Raw genomic sequence first — 19,850 nt, 5'->3', positions numbered from 1 at the left:
ATCTCTGCATTATCACTTTTTTCTGTACGTATTCCTGCGCTTGACAGCATGCCTAACATGAGAATCAAGATCCTGAAACACACTAGGCCTGAGATAAGAAATGAATAAAGATGCAAGTTGTGAAGTCATATTTTATTTATAGTGATTTGCCTCAAGCTTGAATTATACTTTCTGCACCCACGACTCCGCTAGGGTCCACTCAGCACCGCTTGACCCGAGTGAAAATCTCCATCAGATGGTGAATAAGAGGGTCCGTGTGGATGCCAGTGTTTGCCTGAAATTTGTAACCTTGCAGACTAGACCATGGGGAATTTAAATTATGCCATTACAATGGACAAACTACACATTCACCCCAGGCGGTAGACTTCAAGCGGACATCAAAGAAGTATAAAAGGAATGACTGCTCATCTGTTGGGTCTCGAGCTGACTGTGTCTGTGTCTGCAACACAATATAATCTAGGCATCAGTGTAAAAAAGCCAAAATACAAAATACTTCATTCTTTCTTAATTACAAATCTTAAAAGATATAAAAATGTGATCCAACATAAAAACAGAGTTTTGAATATTTTACATGAAAGATTTTCATTACTTTTTACCGTTGTTTTCTCACTGTAGCTAATGTCATATAGAAATGCTCTTTAACTTTTATTATGATAAAGATCCCTCTGCTTCCTCCCACTAGCTGCAACACTTAGTTGCAGCGATGCTAATAAGCCCATTTTATCATAAAAAATATCTTATATGCTAAACTCAGTGATCCAAATAAATTAGTGTCTGTTGTTTGTTTTGAAGCAAAATACAAGTAAACTCCTTGTGCAGAGGATATCTAATACCACTGCTAGCAAAGCTACAATCAATCTGTGGCTAATGATGCCCCACATTCTCTCACAGGGCCTAACATGGAGATGATTATAGCAGTTAGGTATGTCTGGCTCTTTCCCCAGAGGAACATTTTGAATTAATTGCAGACTGACAAATAGTGAAAGTCCCTATGCCCACCCTTCTACCCCTAGGTCAAGCACAAAATGAAACAAATGGAAAAAGTGAAACAGGGGAGATGTTTCTATTAGGAAGGGACACTATTCAACAAAGTAGGTCTGGGAGTCGAATTAATACACACAAACTGCAGTATTTGTCCTATGAGGTAAGCATAGCTTCTAGAATTTTTTTTTTTTTTACTGTGATAAACTACAGCTCATCGCTCAAATTTTCTATTCAAAATCACTATGTGAAGGAATATTTAGACTTTCAAAGGTCAACTTTTAAAGAGTGCCTCTTTGCAACTTTAAACACGCGTTTCCTCACCTTTGCGCCAGTATTTGATGAACAGGGCACCCATAAAGCTTTCATATTAGCAGTGGATGAAACTACAGTGTGTAATGGTCATTTTTTAGTGATAAAACATCTTCTGAGTGCACTCTGAGCACAGTGGACCCCATCATTTGTAAATGGGAGATGTTTGGAACCACCAGGATTTTTCCTAGAGCTGGACAATCAGCTTTAGTCAGGGAGGTAACCAAGAACCCAATGGCCACTCTGACAGAGCTCCAGTGTTGCTCTCTGAAGAGCAACACTGGAGGTTGTCCTTTTGTGTTTTTTTTCAGAAGGACAACCATTTCTGCAGCACTTCACGAATCAGGCCTTGTAGAGTGACAGCTTGACTAAAGTTTACCAAAGGCACTTGAAGGGCCCTCAGACCTTGAAAAACAAAATTCTCTGGGCAGATAAAACAAAGACTGAACTCTTTGGGCTGAATGCCAAGCATCATGTTTAGAGGAAACTAGGCACCACTTATCACCTGACCAATACCTTCTCTATACTGAAGTATGGTGGCGGCAGCATCATGCTGTGGGGATTTTTTTGGCAGCAGGAACTGGGAGACTAGTGACGGAAAGGTGAATGTAGCCATGTATAGAGACATCCCTGATGATAACCTGCTCCTGTGTTTTCTGGACCTCAGACTGGAGAAAAGGTTCATCTTCCAATAGGACAACGACCCTTGAGTGGCCCAGCCAGAGACCAGGTTTTGTTTGTTTAGGTTTTGTGTGTGTGTGTGTGTGTGTGTGTGTGTGTGTGTGTGTGTGTGTGTGTGTGTGTGTTTCTGTGTGTGTGTGTGTGTGTTCCTACTGTACCCAGTCCAGATGTTGGGGCCTAAATTAAAGTAGCTGCTTGGATTTAGGAAAAGACTGGGATTGCAGTTGACACTTTCCGAAAACTGGTGATGATGACACCACATTACACTGACAATTAAAACAATGTGTAAAGGCTTGTTGTTTGCTATGGGAAAGCATATAATTCCACATAACATGGCTCAGCCATGGAATAGGGTCATGATCATTTCATGTTTTTCTGTGAGACTAGGGTGTTCCACTTCTATTGTATAGTATATTCTTGGCACTGTCCTTCAGACACTATGAAAAAAAATCTTGGCCAGTGGTCTCCCTGGACAGTCCATCAACCTCCCCCCAAAAAAGAAAAACAATTCAAAAGAATCTCAGAAGGAATAGAACCAGCTCACTCGCTCTCTTATCAGAGGCTGCCAGATGCCAGCCCACAACACCATCCCACACACAGCCTGAAGGTGCACCACAACATGGAGCCATTGCAGTGGGGAGTGAGAATGAGGGGGAGAGTGAGATACAGTAGAGAGGAGGGTGGAAAAGGAAGAAAGAGATGTATAGCCTAGGAACATTCAGAAGGAAAAGTGGATCACGGTGCGGAGGAGGGTCGACTGGAGCAGAGGGAGTCCGGGCAAAAGAACTTATAGAGACTGATCGCCTTTTTCCCCTGCTGTGCCCGATAGGCTAAAGACCAAAGAAAGGAGAGAAACAACTGTAGATATGCTCTGTTACCATGAAAAAGAGAGAAAAAATGTATTTTATGATGGTTCCCACGTAAGCTTTGTGGCAATGGTAAAGATGATGCAAATCACTTGTGAGTAACAGCCTCCATCCATCACCCTTGTTACAGCTCCAATGTATAGCACAACCCCAGCGGCAAAGCCACTCAAACTCACATTGTATGCAAAAGCCTACAGGCTGTCTTTTACTGTGGGTGGAAGATTTTCTTAATTTTACATGTGGAAGGCAGAAAACCTTTTACCAGAGTGAGACACACTGTTTGATCAAGCCATCTGTGATTAGATTTTGACAGGCTGCTCAAAGTGTGCTGGTTGACAGCCTCAAAATTCAATTTTATTTCACTTTCTCATGTGCTCTGCTTAAAGACTACCATCTATGGTGACATTCAGATGCACACACAAACAGACACGCTGATGCACACACTCATGCACACGATGGCTGGCAGCTGTTCAGTGCCTTAACTTCTTTTTCAAGCCACCAGAAAAAGCTGATTACTGGCACCAGTCGTCCCCCAACCAAACAGCAGAGAGCTAGCAGAGTATGAGAGCAGAACATTTAAGTTTAAGAGGAAGACAGAGAAAGACAGGAACATACAAGAAGCTGTCATGGAAAGCATTGAGCCTTGTATAAATACATAATTCGAGCATGCCAGGTGAAAGAGAGAGCGAGGCAGCTTAATGCGGATGTTTTAAAGGGTTAAAGCAACACTGTCAAATGTCAAAGAATAGAACTGGTTGAACCTGATTAATGATGAATAGCTTATATAACAGAAAAAGTGAAATTGTCCATGACAAGCTAAGGTGCTACTTAGCAAAGTATAAAGTACTTAAAGGCATCGTAAGAGTGGCAATCATATGGCTATTTAGGATAATACATGATATACATAGTTTAGAAAATGCTTCAAGTCTCAGTTCCCTATATTCATTGGTTTGGGTGTGTGAATCTGGACTGTAGATTGTAGATTGCAACCGACATAGTTTTTGTAGTGGTAGCTTATCTGCTACCTTGGTTGTAATGACTGTTTTGATTCTATTAGATTGAAGCAGTCTGGTCAATGTTCTCTAACCTCTTGCATAAAAAAGGTACTGAATATTTTCTCATTTCCACGGAACTTTCTTTAAACCTTACAGACGGCTGTGCAGGAACCAACCCTTCTGGAACCAACAACCATGCCACATTCAAAGTCACTCATTAGATAACATGTTTTCTCCATTCTGATGTTCAGTTTGAACTTTAGCAGGTGCACTTGACCTACATGCTTAAATACACTTAGTTGGTGCCATATGATTGGCTGGTGAAACAGATAAGTGGCAAGTCAGTATGTATTTGTTCATTCTTTAACAATGTACTCTGGCCATAAACAACTTTGTTTTCCATTTTCTAGTTCTGTACAGTGAGCTTTGGAATGGGAAGGGGGGTGGGGGGGTGGGTTGGATATAGCGGTGAGTCTCAGTACTTTAGCTTCCTCTCAAAGACATAAGTGTGGTTCGGTTAGCTGGTAGCCACAGACGTGAAGGTGAGCATGTATGAATGAGAATGAATTAATCTCGAGGACCATTTGGATTTGTATTTAACAAAATCATGTAGACTGATAAGATAATTCATTTTTAAAACAAGTCTGAAACATGACAAAAATAAAAAAAATGTAACGACCTGAAAACTTTGCAAATCCACTACAGAGTGATCTCCTTTTAAATCAGTGTATTAAGATTACCATGCCACAACTCTTAAAGTATTTTTTTTTTCTAATAAGATGAAATATTGTGTGCGTCAGTCTGGGGACCCAGCTTTTGAAAGTAGAAGGAAGAGCATAACATAGAGAGGGTAATCTTTTGCTGCAAAAGCAAAACTGAACAGGTGATGCTTTGCTATGTCTGAGTTTTGGGATTTAGACTGTGTTGCCCACAAAGTCAAATGTGATTTTTCCTTTTTTTATCACACAAAATCTTCCAGCAGCTGTAAAGTCTGAAATGATCAGAAATTAACTCAGATATTCCAGTCATACACTGATATGAACAAGTATATTGACCTTATTAACTACTATTGGCCAACTGACAAAAAATGTAGCACTTGCCAGTCTCAGTGGCCCATGTATTTGTTATTCAACATCAGTTGCAAGTTTTTATTTTCCATTGTTCGATCTCTGAAGTCCGAGTTATCGTCAATGCTGCCTCCATCCCTAGTCCTTACCCTAAGGATTGAGTGCAGGGTTCAAATTGGGGTCATCACTGACATTGGCTTAGATCTCATAGGGTTACCTTATCTGACCTAGTGACCTCACAGTAAGGGAAGTGGAAGCTTTACTTATTTTGGCTGACCTGCTCAAACAATGCAAGCACATGAAATGTCTAGACAGTCAGAGGGAAAGTGTTTGCAAGAGGAATTAATGCTGCCATCTGTAATCCAAACTTTACCCAACATGGAAAACTCTAAAGTGCTAAACTCCACCCATCTGCCACTGCAAGAAGGATAAAACAAATACCAAGAACTGTAAGCAAATATAAATTTAACCCAAGCCTATCCTCAGACTGAGAGAAAGCTAATCAGTCTGTTGACAGATATGATACGAGGTGATTAGTCTCCATTTGTGGCTTGCAAACACTCATGCCAGCAAAATATGTGGCTATTCAGAAGACTGTCCATATGGGGAATTGTTATATAATTCATACTGCATGTGTTAAAGAGCTTAAGCTTGCTGAATGAGAGACAAGAGGCTTGAAATAGGGTCCCTCATATACAATGAGTCTACATGTTTGCAAAATGGCTGACAGGTAGAACTCATTGAAGAGAAATATGCCTGGGACAGAGGTACACAACAGGGGGAGAATATGAAGGGCACAAAAGTAATCAGCCAGCTGTCAGCCTGCTTTTTGTCAAACAGGAACATGTCTGATGTGAATCTTCCATTGTAGGGAGAATGAAGGATGTTTCAAATGTGTTTGAAGATGAGCTGCTAGAATAGATTCCCATCAAATCAAAATAATCTGCATGAAATTCAAAAAGCCAATATTCCTGCTACAATAAAAGGATTAACTTTTGTTTCTTGTTTCTTATTCAATATGTGATTTCCTTTCAAAGTCTGATAAGAGTCCATTTTAATTAGTATCAGCAATAATAAAAGATAATAAAAGAAATCAAAGTGACGTATGATTAAAGCAGGCAGCAATTTGGAGAATCGTCCCTTTGATGTGAGATGCACTTTGCTGCATATTCTGTATAGTGATAGAGTGAACGTCCCTGTCACAGATGCTGATGCCTCTTTTTGTCATCTTCCATCAGTGAAGGCTTGCGCGCATATATATCCAAATAAATAAATAAACGGTAGCAGGAAAATTATAGTAGGCTTGAAGATAAATACTTTTCAGAGTCTTCCCACCTCTGAACTCTGTGGGCTTTGTGGTGTCACCAGTATATAATCCACTTGTGATACTGGAGGCAGCAAAGGCAGAGGCACAACTCTGCTATTTTTTTTTAAATTTATTTTGTTTTGTTCTGTTGGCGTCATCTGTTAGAGTTAAATTTCTAATTCAGCTCTCCCCACACTACATTCTCTTCTTCCTGTGCTGCATCACAGTTCAGAAAACAGATGTCTAAAAATAACCATTTCAAAATAAAGTCTGGCCTATGTTCTACTAATTTATCTTAACAACAAACAGGCTCATGAACTTTTTTTTACGATTGCATTACCATCATAGTTCAAATGGTATAATCCTTTAAGGTCTGACTAATGATAATTCACATGTAGCATTAGTATCAGTATGAAAATTGTGTTTTAGGACTACAGCCGCAGAGCACATAATGCACACTGTGGCTTGATAAGCTCGTGGGGATGATTGTGCTGACCATAGACGCCCATTCAGTAAAGTATATTGATTGAAATACAACATTCAAAGCAAGTGTCAGAAAGAGCAGTGTGTGTACTGTCAAACTCAGTCTGGAGGCCTCCTGAAATCCATTTATTGATCCTTGCTGGATGCTCACTGCTTCCTTTGACAAGGTACCCTCAGAAGGATGTCACTGATGCACAGTACTTCAAAAATCCTATACTCCTGCATCACGTAAAGCAGTTTGATTCTAAACTCTAGCTCTTTTGTATCTTATTGTTCTCTTTTTAAAGGAGTCCTTTAAATGTTTTAACAATATTAATGATCCGGAACAATTCTTTCTTCACTTTAAAGAGAAAAAATCTTACTAACTTTTAAAATCTTTGCTTAGGACATGTCACCTGTGAATTATGTTTGTAGTTAAGTGTTCGTGGTGTTTCTTCTCTTCATCTTTTCAGATTTAAATTAGATTCGATTTTCTGTGTTGGTTTATTTCTTGTCCTCACTGCATTTGAATCTTATAGACTCTGATAACTGTACAATATATTTTCCAGCATAAGAGACATCTGGCCTCATATACTAAAGAGGATTTGTCACCAGTTAGTTCTTTTTATTCTGTCTGTCATTTCAATCAGACACTTTTTGAAAAAGTGCTCAATTTTTCCCACGCACTTGTGAAAACGTGTTCAGGGGGATAAAAGAAGACCTTGGACTCATGCTTTCCTCTCAAAACATTTCCAAAGCATAAAAATAATGCAGAAGCCATGATGCAATGAGAAGCAATGAAACATGTTGGACTACCATATTTCTGTCTACATACTTGTCCACAAAAGCCCTACACTTGATGTTGTACTGAAATTGAAAGCTAATCACAGAGGGGAGACAGGTGAGGGACAGCACCAGGAAAAAGAAGAAAGTTGAAACTGCAAATGATTTATAGAGGAAAAAAAATGATACGGTATCACAAAAAAGATGCTCTTTCTTATCAGGATTGAGCTCTTCTGCCTTTTGACTCTGTGTTAAACAGCAAAACAACTTTTCTTCCTCTCCAAAGTGAGAAAAACACATCTGACAAAAGCACATGCCCGCTTGTGCAAATTTTAACAGCATTAGCTGAGCTCCGGGGGGTTTGTCATACTGAATAGGGAGTGGGATCAAAAACTTAGCGCTGATTAATTCTCTTCTTTTTCAGAAACTCTTCAATGTGTGCAACAGGTTCGAGCAACAGAGATGGCCTAGTTTCATTCAAATTTCTTTAGCTGATGGGTGCTGCTGCGGAGGGTTTCATTTGTGGACTGAATCTCATTAATTATCACACGAAATCACATCAATAAAACACAAAGTAATCCCGTGGTAATAAGCAATTACATCAAGCGATAAAGAAATATTCTTGTTGTTGTTCCAGTTGAATGCTGCAATAATAATATTCATCTGCTTTGATCAAGTAAGAAGACCTGCTGTATTAAACTAAAAATGGGTTTGTAACTTCACCTTGACTGAGCTTCGTGACCCCTGCTGCGACTAAAGGAAATGTTTGGAGATTTTGAATTTTTAACTACATAAATAATAAGTTTAGATCAACTTCCAGCTTGAAATAGTCATAATATACAGAAACTTGGTTCTAAAATATTTACAAAATACCTGCCTTTATCATGAAAAACTGCTGCAAACTCCAATTTAGAGGCATGAGGCAATAATTGTGTTTAAGGGTCATTTCAAATGCATTGATGGGTTTTCCAGGATTAAACTGAAGAACAGGTCAGTCTGCATTACATTTTTCTGGTTTTAATGACTTCCTTTCAGTGATGATAATTACATCCGTCGTTAAACACAAGAACGCGTTTTGTGCTCTGGATTTTCAAAGGCGTCACTTGAAGCTGCACTTGCCGATGTCTTCATAACGACAATAACAACTACACCAGTCACACACAATGTGGATGAAATTTCATAAAAATTCAACTTGGAAACTTTATTTTCCATCAACTTTTTTCTGCTTCTGAATTTTAAGAAGCGAAAACCAAAACACTTTAAAAGAAAACACAATTTCTCTTTAATGAGACTGTGTTAAACTCCAAGAACACTGGGACTTACATTTCCCATGATACAACTCCGTGGTGTATTTCTTGTAAACACTTGTCTTAAAAAGTCATTGGTTCTGGTTTGTTACGCATGCTTTCAATTAAAATGTGATATCTCCAAGACAGCACTGATGCCGCTTAATTATTTATCCAAATTTCACAAAGATCCTCGAGCCTAAACATTGAACTGACTTGTGAAAAACGAAAAATTTGAGGGTGACAAATGAGATCTGTGCCTGTAGTCTGATCTCACACTTCTTTTTTAATTACCGAAGGTGAAATACCAAAACAGTCATCAGTAATCTTACTAAAGTTACTTTGCATGATACACAAATAGTTTTTATTTGTTTTATATTTGGCCTTGGTGAAGCCCGTTAGCTCATCCACTGCCTAAAACAAACTTTTTTTAAGCTCCCCTCTAATTTCACTTTACTTTAAAGCCAGTTTTCACCTGGTTGCATGCCACAAAATAGAAGATTTGAACACCAGGTGGATGTAGTTTCTGCGCTCAAATCGCCACATTAGGGATATTCCCTCTGACAACATCAAACAGATTCAAGGAGGGAAAAAACATCAAGCATTTAAAACAGTCTGAAGCCTGACATTTTCCCCTATAATGGCATACATTGATGTCAATATTTGGATAAAGTCTTTCCATGTTTAATAGGAGCAGCAACCATTGTGAGAGGATATACTGTATTTTGCAGAAAATATGTAAAAGCTTATTAGGTCCACTTTAAAGCAAAACCCCATCAGTAACGCAAACCTTTGAGCTCATTAAATTCATGTTGCTCTGACACAGACTCAAAGACTTCTATTTTGTTGCACCAGACATGGGCAATGTCGAAGGCGACAGAATGTAGTAATGAAAAGAATGAATAGGGATAAAACAAGTGTTACACCCACCCACAGTCCTCACTAATTTAGTTTCTATTCATCTTCATAAGGCAAAAGACAAGAGCTGTGTGGGTTTGCTGAGTGTTGTTCCTTGATAATTAGATCTGCAATAGTGTTGTGTTGGGCAAAAAAAAAAAAAGCATCACAGTCAATCAATTAATCTAGTACTATTGAAAACTAGACTGATGTACCGTATCTGGCAGTGGGGTAATATTACGCTTGTTCAAAATGCATATCAGCTGTTCGTTTGAAGATAATAACACACCCACTAGCAAATTACATCAGAGGGGGGGAAGAAAAAAAACTAAGCATGAGAGAACAAATGGCCTGCTAAAAGGACATTTCTTGCAGTGAAGATGCTGTATGCTCTATACTCTATATGTATCTTGATATCTCCTTTGGAAATCATAACGTGGAACATGGGGCAGATCAGAACATTTTCCATGGCGCCAGTGAAGTAGAAAGAGCTTCTAAGCCTGATATAGATACTGTAATTGGTTGATCTCTGGAGTGTAGTAAGGCGGAGAAAATTCTCAAAGCAGAAAAAAAAGGAAAAGGTTAGAAAGAGGAATGCTGCAGCCAATCAATAAGGAGCTGCAAGTAGAAATAAACCAAAGTAATTGAAAAGGAGTGGCATGGGTGGTTGTATTGTGTTTTTTTTACTATGTTAATATCGATGATGGGTCATTCAACTTCATAAAGAGTGGTCAGTATCGCATTTGAGCTACTATTGTGGTCTCCTGGAAGTTGGGGGAAAATAGGGTTAGATCTGTATAGAAAATGATTATTTTGCAGAATGGTTTTATAGCAGAACAAACTGGCAAAAAAACAACAACAAAAAAAACCCCCAGGCCAACAACAACGACAACAAAAAAAGCACATAAAGGATACACAGTAAAGGAGCCATAAAAGCCATATAAGGCAACATTCACAGCCAATTCCTTGATATGTTTGGAGATTTGAAAGCTCTCAGAAGCATCAATGGTTTAATAATTAATCTAAAAACCGCAGCAGCTTTGCAGAATAATCGAAAGTGGTTTGTGATAGAAACAATGTGTGTGGCTGAAACGAGGAAAAGGTTTTTCCTTGTCCATTTTAATCACTTACTGCCATTACATTTTCTCAGTTTATGGGAAAGGGTTTAATTTGGTTTGTTTTAAACTCACTCACTCCATGTCTTAGCCTTAAAATCAAGTAACCTTCATACATAAAGAAGAGTCTGTATCTAAACCACAGAATAAAGATGCACCACTGTAATGTCACCATATGGTTAGTGAAATTTCACCTGATAGCTTTGAGCTGAATGTTTTGGCTATCATCACCTGGGTATTTTGAAATCAGACATGATGTGGGAACCCAAGGGACTTTCAAATGGTGAATTTTATCTTTTTTTTTTTCAGTGGGGTCTATTACTTACAAAACTGAACGTGTGAAATAGACTGTCACCTCATAAGGAAAGTATTTACTTAGGATCAAACAAGGAGAAGACCAGATTTGCCATAAATTTTATCCACACTCACTTTCCACTTCATTGGGTACACTTGTTACTGTTACTGTTCAGCTGCTTGTTAACATAAATATTTAATTAGGCAATCTTATGGAAGCAACTCAGTGCATTTAGTTATGTAGACATGGTCAAGATGACCTGCTGAAGTTCAAACTGAGCAGAATCAGAATGGGAAAGAAAGGTGATCTGAGTGACTTTGAGCATGCCATGGTTGTTACTGCCAGACAAGCTGGTCTAAGCAACTCAGAAAGTGCTGATCTACAATCTACTTTCCCACAGAACCATCTCTAGGGTTTACAGAGAATTGGCTGTAATAGTGAAAATATCCAGTGAGAAGCAGTTCTCTGGAAATAAAATGCCTTGTTGATCCCAGAGGTCAGAGGTGAATGGTCAGACTCTTTCAAGCTGATGGGAAAGCAACAGAGACTCAGATATACTTATTACTACCAGGGTATGCAGATGAGCATCTTTAACCTCACAGCATATAAAACCCTGAAGCAGATGGGCTCCACCAGTGGAAGGCCACTCTTTCTTATATCTGGACACTCTTGTCAGTTATAAGAAACGCAGGCTACAAGTTACTCAGGCTCAACAAAATTGGACAACAGAAGATTGGAAACATTGCCTAGTCTGTTGAGTCTTGATTTTTGCAACAAAATTCAAACTGGTACGGTCAAAATTGGACATAACGAACATGGATCAGTCCTGTCTTGTCTCAAAGGCTGCTGGTGGTGGTGTAATGGTGTGGGAATATTTTCTTGACATGTGGCGAAGCTCAAAGCTCAGATCATTTCAAATTAGTTTGTTGAGAAAGACCATGAGTTGACTTTACTCAAATGCACTCCACAGTCTTCAGATTTCAATACAATAGAAGTGGCCAGCAAGTGTATATTCAGGCTGTGTTTGCAATGCAAACCTGATGACCATTAAACATGGGCTTATTTATATGCAGTCTGTGGTCTAAATAAAACCCTTTATACAGTGGGTCAAGCTATTCTTTTTTTCTTTTTTTTAAGCTTCGGTCAAAAGGCAGTGCAGATGTTTCTTTAACACCTCTAGTTCATTCTGTCTGTAGATTAGTCCAATTTTCATTCAATCTTTTTATCTCTGATTATGCAATAAAATGTAAAAGCATTGCTTGGGGTGTAAGAAATCCACTATCTAAGAAAATGTGTATGCTTCACCCGAAGGATGTTAGATTGTTGAAGTTTCTAACATTGATGTTTGAAGTGAGTTGTGCCACACTAAAAACCAATAGCGACAGTATACTGGATGAGTAATTCAACACAGTTTATATTGTTCTCACTGGAAGTGGATCCCATAGCAACTCCAGCAGCTGACTTCTCCCTCGGTATCTTTGATCACTTTTCTTTCATCTTTTGTGAGCCTGGGACGGGCACAAAATTGCTGCATAGCATGATATATGACATTCCATCTCAGCAGCGTATGAAAAATAAATTAGATTTCCCTACACCATTTCCTGATCACCCCAACCCCCCTCTACCACCAGCCCTCCCTCCTGTCATCACACCTGCCTCTTTCTTCCTGCCGATGCATGTGGCCGCTCAGCTGCAAGACACAAACACTCAGAGTGTGTTCACACCAAGTATGTGTGAGGATGTTTTTTTTCAAGCTAGAAGCCTTGATTTGTACTTTGAATGGTAGTAGAAAGAGCCAAACATGGACAATTTCCAAGACCTGTAAAATAGGTGTACTGCTATGGCACTTAGTAGATAGAGTGCATTATTTTACAAGATCAAATTGATTTTAATTTTACACACTGATGATGATGAGCACCTGTTTTCATCCATTCAGTACTTCTGTGTAACATCTGTGACTGTAGCAGCAGATGACATTGTATCAGACATGTTTTGAATTTTAGTCTGTGAACAGATTCAATCCTGACAACCTAACTGTGACAAAATCTACTCTGTCATGGCATATCATATTTTCAGGCAGAAATAATAAGTGGTTGGGTTTTCCTAGGGAGCCATGGGAAGAAACAGAGGCCTCTTTCTCTAATTTTCAAGAGGATTCACCAAATCAAAGCTCCTTTGATAGGTTGTTTTCCAAACATATTTGCATTTCTTGTAACAAACCACTTAAAATTGTCATTCACAATAGAAAACAGAGGTTGTTTAAATCAGCTTAGCTAACTTACATTATAAGAGCATGCCAGTCTTAACATGTTAGAGAATAGCAAATACATTTGACAGATTTTTCTTTTTGTGTAATTTTTGTGTTTCAGCAGGCTGTTTTTCTGTTTTAGTGAGCATTAGATTGTTGACAAACCCAGGTTAACCACATTTCCTTATGCCTCTTGTATGCTAAGCTAGCAACAAAGAACATGGAAAACATCTATCATTTTAGATGCTACATTTGCTGCTCGTCACTGTTGTGAGTTATCCAAAACGTTAAACTTGCAAAGCAAAGATTCCTATAAAAAGATAGGAGATACACTCTTAGAGTGCTAAGAAGTGCTGTACAGGGTTAGGGTTAGGGTTAGGGTAGACATGTGGATTTGGGTGATGACTGCTTTCTTTCACAATGCACACAATGCACACGTTCACTGGGCTTAAAGTTTATATAGAATATTCATTATAAATTACAGCTTTGAGGTTGTGATACTTATTGTACATTTGTTCATCTTACTTAGTTATCAGATAATTAATTTTCAGCACATTGCAATTAAGTACAAGAGAAAATGTAGATGTTATCTGCAAGGCTCCAGTAATTTGAAAGTTAACATCTGTAGCATGTGTGCCAACAGTTTCCATTAACATTTCAGTGTTCTTGGAATCCTGGGATGAAGAGGGGAACTAACAGAAACAATGCATGATGGATTTCCAGAGACATTCCAAAGAGGAATGCAATTACTGAGTCAGAGCTTGTCGGCTCCCCTTACTGTTGGTCAAAAATGATTTAGCAAGCTTTCACTCAGTGAGGTCTAAAAATATGTCTTCATCTATCTGTGTTTTATCTTCTCAGCCTCAGGAGTTTCCTTTTCACCAAAAAAAGATATTAATGAAAATATGTGACGCACCATCTTCCACGTCACAAAAGACACCTATGAATCATCTTGTACTACTGCACTTTACTTTATATTATGGGCATTAATATAATCACATTACACTATATTAAATTCATCCAATCCGAACCTGTGTTAGATGTATAAAAAAGGTATGTCAGAGCCAAAGTACCAGCTTCAAATGATTTGTAACAGTTTGATTCTTTCAGTGCCAACAAAAACCAGACACAAACCCATTCTCTTCAAGTACTGTATGCTCTAAGCTGGACGTACTTTGGATGAAAACAAATCCCCCGCAGCCCTGAGTGTAAGCATTGCTTTGTTTCATTGCAGGGCTTACTAAGACTGAGGCCAAATGGTGAAAGTAATGATCTAAAAATAGAAAAAGTGAAAATAAGTCTGCATGTCTTCTAATATCTCTATTTTTTTCATGAGCTTCATTTCCTTCTGAGTGAACCAGAATAAAGCGTCAAAAGCATAAGAGCATCGCATTGAATCTCCTGCATATCATGATGGATTTAAAGTGTGCATCAAGAAAGTAGGACAGCTTTCACAGAGGCTCCAGACTGATGCTCAGTGACATCACTTTCACAGCAGAAGCCTCATTTTGAAGCATTTATAATCATAGAATCGCACCCATAATCATCATCACACTCTGCTGCACCTGCAACCTCTTCATACTTTTAATGTTATATTCAGATGTATAGGTGGAATAAATGGGTGTCTGCATTTAACGACTCATCAGACAGCTACAAATGGTTCATAGTATGCACGCTGTCAGTTTTTTCAGTACATTTATAGCCATCAGAATCCCATTGTGCAAGATATTTGCACTTTCACCTTGTTAAAGTGCTGCATGACTGTAATTAAAAAAAGAAAAAAAAAGCTCTGTGAGTAAGTAAAAGAGCGGACAAATATGTCCTAAACTGAGAAATAATTTGAGTTGTCAAATATACAAATACAAACTAAAATGCTATATTAAGAGTATTTAGTCAGTGTATCACTAAACTGGCTAAATGCACTAATTTTCAGTTACATCCCTGTTCCAAGTCCTTCTAAGTAATCCTTCTCAGTCAGTTGTATGACTCTTTGGGTTGGTCAGGAATTTAACCTTTAAAGGAATTTAACATTTGGAGAACATTCGTGTGTGATTTTTGAGTAGACTGATACCTACCTAGGCAATAAAAAGCAACCTGGAACACTAACTTTAGCATATATACAAGAAATAAGGCAAAAATAACCGCAATGAAGACTAAAGAAATTATAGAAACCACTGATATCATAGTCCATGAAAGATAAAGTACTATTACTATAGATTTAAACAGTTACTTAGTAGTCTATCATAGGTAACACTTTGCTCACAAGCTATGTTGATTCTTCTCTGAACAATGATAAAAAAAATCTACCCAATGCTCAAAGCTAACTGCTGACCCCTGACCCAGGAAAACTTTGCATAGTTCCCTTAAGAATTTATTTGTAAAATCAGCATTTTTATTTGATTGTGTTTCAGACTGAACAGCTACTAAATATTGACACCAAAAAAATCCTTCACACCAAATGAACTCCATTCAGCATAATCACGGCTAGTCACCCATTTTTTCAACAAGTCATTACCATCTTGATTGGCTAATTTTAGCATCTCCCTGTTTGCTGGTGGAGGTCATTTTGAATATTGTTGTACTATTACTGGGAAGTTAAGGCTTTGACGCTTGGTATGTGGTGATTGATTGACAGCTGTGATTGACACTTGCTATCCCTCCGGTTCTCCTTGTAGCTTAATCATCTAACATTTGCTCACGTGTGAATTCATCTTTGTTTGCATTACTGTAAGTTATTTTTACTTTAGTCTCGCTGCTTCCAATTTGGGACCTTAGCTGGAAAAGTTAAAGTTGGTGCAGTCTAAAAACTGCAAATCAGTGTAATCAATTGGTGGGACATGAATACATGAACCTATATAGAGAGTCTGTGGAGGAAACAGCAAGTGGTGTTTATTTTTTCCTATACTAACTGTATAGGCATGATATTGGCATCCTTAACATTGGCTTTCTTAACGTTTGTTTCTATGATAATTCCAAGTCTGTCAATCCAAAAATCACTCCAGATAACTCTTTGAGTGATTTGTGCATCACCCTGTAACTCGAATATAAATTTGAACAAGTGGGCACCTCCATCTGCTGATCAAGATTATGTGATAACGCTGAAAGCCCCCAAATAGCTATTGTGTCAACATTGTTCTGTCAGGAGCGGGACTGTCGTAGTTTCACTGGAAACAGACAGTTATTGCCCATTTTTGTATTCATATTTCACAGGGACTTCAGACAAGAAAATCAAGATGAATAGGTAGGTGTGTGACAAAAATGTAACACAGGCAACCTTGAGACTGATTTGGAGCAAAGCTGAATGGTTTCTCCTTTGCTATTGTGAATGTTTCTGTAAAACACTTTAATGAACACACAGCCAATAGGATTGTTTATCTATTGAGTAATTTTGTCAAAGTTCTGCAGGGTCTCAGAAGATATTCAATTGTTTTCAAATGCAGGCTAATAATTTCCTCAGTAGATGTACTCTGACATGCAAAATTGGTTGAATATTTCCCACAGTGCATCCAAATAATATCATTTCACTGCTTATGTATTTACCCACCTTGCATTTACTTTGTAGGCATTTGTCTCTGAATTCAGAAATCATCAGGGTTTTCTCTTTCAAACTTTGAAAAGCTCCCTGCTGAGTCACTGAAGATATTATGCAACTATTTTCACAAAGTGAGCAGCAGTAATATTACAAGCAATGACCCGTGTGTGTGTAAAATTGGTGGTGCGTCACTTTAGATCATCAATATGATGTTAATGTAGTTATTAAACCTTTTCACCGACAGACCATACTAAAAATTACTCTGTAAAAACAGAAATATAGCACACACATTTTGGTAGGTGGTTAATTGTGCAAGAACGCAACACTTTTAAGTCCATTTAATTCACCTTTTTGGCAGCTAAGACAGGCTATGTACATGACAGGTGAAAACTAGAATACTTTGTGCTTGCAATGACTAAATAATATGCAAGGCCTAATATGCGGAGGGCAGTGTTATTAGACTGTTTGACTTGTTTATGTTCTCCACATCTGTTATGGAAATTTTTAGGATATATTTTGACAGTTTCACTTCACTTCAAGACTTTGAAGAAAAGAAATGCTCACTAATGGCTGTAAGAGTCTGGTAGGAGTCAAATTGGGATTTCCTACTCAGGGCATTTAGGTATGGGGTAACAGCTGTATGTGGGAATGAATTTAATGCAAATGAGAGAAAAGAGGTTTCACTTGATGACAGTGAGCTATACACTTAATGAGACAGTCGAATATGTTGACATAGCTGCTAATTCACTGAAAGAAACTACAGGGTTTAATCTTTTTTAGGCATTATTCCTAGAGAGAAAGGTTACACTATAAAAAGAAACACTATGCACTATCATGTCTTTCTTACATTTCCATTATATTTATTAGATTAAATATCTTTTGAATAGTGGATATCCTGCCAAGCCCTCATTTTGTATGTGTGCTGGAAAAAGAAAGGTCAAGGACTAAAACTATTTCTGTCTCCGACACAAAATTTGACAAAACGAGATCAAATCTTACCTATATTGTGCGGTATTGTGCCATATGGTCCCTTGGAAATATCTCAAGGCCACACATTCACACTCAAAGTGCAAGGTGAAGAATTAGCCTGGACAAAATAAAAGAGAAGTATGTAAGAAGCCAAAAATGAAAAGGTCACAAAAGTTCAATTGCAATATACTTCTGCTAAGGACTATTTTAATTAGGAAGAACACATGCGGTGATGAATCACACTTCATATCGTACATGTCAGATATATGTCTGTGCGAAAATAACTTTGTGTTGTGTGGTCTGAAATAAGGCCATCTGAAGTCCATCGCAAACAATACAGGTGTTATCATGCATACTTGCTGTGAACCAATCATGCCACTAAGCTGAGAAACCTTTTACAATTCAGGGAGCGCTATTATGATTTATAAGGAATTATCTGCTTCTCAAACAAAAGCCTATAAAATCTTCTTAAAGCACAGTGTAGGAGGGAGGGAGATTAGATTGGTTTATGGAAAATTATTGAAATAGAGCACAGCAGGGTGTTTGTGCAGGGCTGCAGCTCCCGAGTGACATTATAATCTCTGCAATGACTTAATGCACATTATTTGTCTCTTTTCTTTCATTTTTTGCTACCAGTTGTCCCTACAAGCTGTTTGCCTTTCTAAACACACAGTCTGGAAGCTGTGCTATGTCTTTGCCGTCTGTGGGAGTAAGAGTGTGGGTGTGTTTGAATGCGTGTCTATGAATCTGTTTGGGCACAGATTCATATATGTGCTGCATTACAGACTTAATGCAGAATATCATGCATGACCAATTTTTTGTTCTTACATGCATTATATGCCCTCTACAGTGAACAATAAAGTCTCTAAGAGTGTGCTTTGAAAACATGGTCTTGACTCTTTCTTTTCTACATTGATAACAAACATATTGGTTTTCCACTTATGCTTTAGGGAGTATCACTTCTCTCTTACTTTTTAAGAAGTAAGTCAAATCAGTCAATTGAAGTCCAGAGGCAGGAGAATCCCCACAGTCCTTAGGGCATCAGCACCCCGTTCAAAGTTCATTGTCGTACAGACTCCCCCATAGTCTCCAGATCGGAACTCAGTCAAATCCAGCCAATAGCAGTTCCCAGTCTAGAGCTTAGCCAGCCACACCCAATATTAGATTCTAGCTCAGGGCACACAACGATGCGTGCTGCTGACAAAGTTTCTGGGCTGCCTTTCCTCATAACAGCCATCCCTCAAGAGTCTCTCCATCTAAAGCAATGCATTATCAGGGACTGTAACATCTAGTCCTTCTTACTGAATCAGAACTCTGGAGTGATCCAGTGACCGCTGCAAAAGGGCAGCTGACAATCAGGGAAAGACCAGATGACAGCCTGGAAAGACTGCTGACAGGAGGGAATAGACGCTAACGGGGCTGGTGTGGGTTAGCGCCTCATACCAGCAGGACCCAGCACTTTTTAGCGTACCTGGGTACACCCATTATTGCTACAAAATTTTTAAAGGAGAAGATACCCCTAGGGTCTGCGAGAGCAGGGGCGGAAGAAGACCCTTTCTCGACGGATTTAATGGTAACGAACCACGGAACGGTACCAACGATCAATAGATCAACCAGCATTGCTAATAATGATACATCAATGATGGTAGGAAAGAAGCTGCAGAACTGCATTTGTGGCTGGTCAAAACTAACAACTGACATGGGCCTTAGAATCCACCAAGGCAGGAAGAAGTGCCTCAGCGAGCTGAGAAAGGGGCCTCGCATTGACACATACTTTTTAAGAAGTAAGTCAAATCAGTCGATTGAAGTCCAGAGGCAGGAAAATCCCCACAGCCCTCAGGGCATCAGCACCCCGTTCGAAGTTCATTGTCGTACAGACTCCCCCATAGTCTCCAGATCGGAACTCAGTCAAATCCAGCCAGTAGCAGTTCCCAGTCTAGAGCTTAGCCAGCCACACCCAATATTAGATTCTAGCTCAGGGCACACAACGATGCGTGGGCTGCCTTTCCTCATCATCCCTCAAGAGTCTCTCCATCTAAAGCAATGCATTATCAG

The 19,850-nt window shown here is 38.7% G+C and overlaps 1 protein-coding gene across 4 annotated transcripts in view; it reads right to left on the bottom strand.

The window, feature by feature from the left end:
* The window catches only part of LOC134644456 (leucine-rich repeat and fibronectin type-III domain-containing protein 2), a 136,483-nt gene that overhangs the window by 20,364 nt on the left and 96,269 nt on the right, over positions 1 to 19,850 (bottom strand). For all 4 annotated transcript variants that reach the window (XM_063497523.1, XM_063497526.1, XM_063497524.1 and 1 more), the window contains one exon: positions 17,826 to 17,913. The gene's annotated coding sequence lies outside the window, so the exon portion shown is untranslated. The remainder of the gene's footprint in view (positions 1 to 17,825; positions 17,914 to 19,850) is intronic.

The sequence above is a fragment of the Pelmatolapia mariae genome, linkage group LG16_19 (assembly GCF_036321145.2).
Source record: "Pelmatolapia mariae isolate MD_Pm_ZW linkage group LG16_19, Pm_UMD_F_2, whole genome shotgun sequence".
In the NCBI taxonomy this organism is placed as follows: Eukaryota; Metazoa; Chordata; class Actinopteri; order Cichliformes; family Cichlidae; genus Pelmatolapia; species Pelmatolapia mariae.
This window is presented reverse-complemented; position numbering and strand designations above follow the sequence as displayed.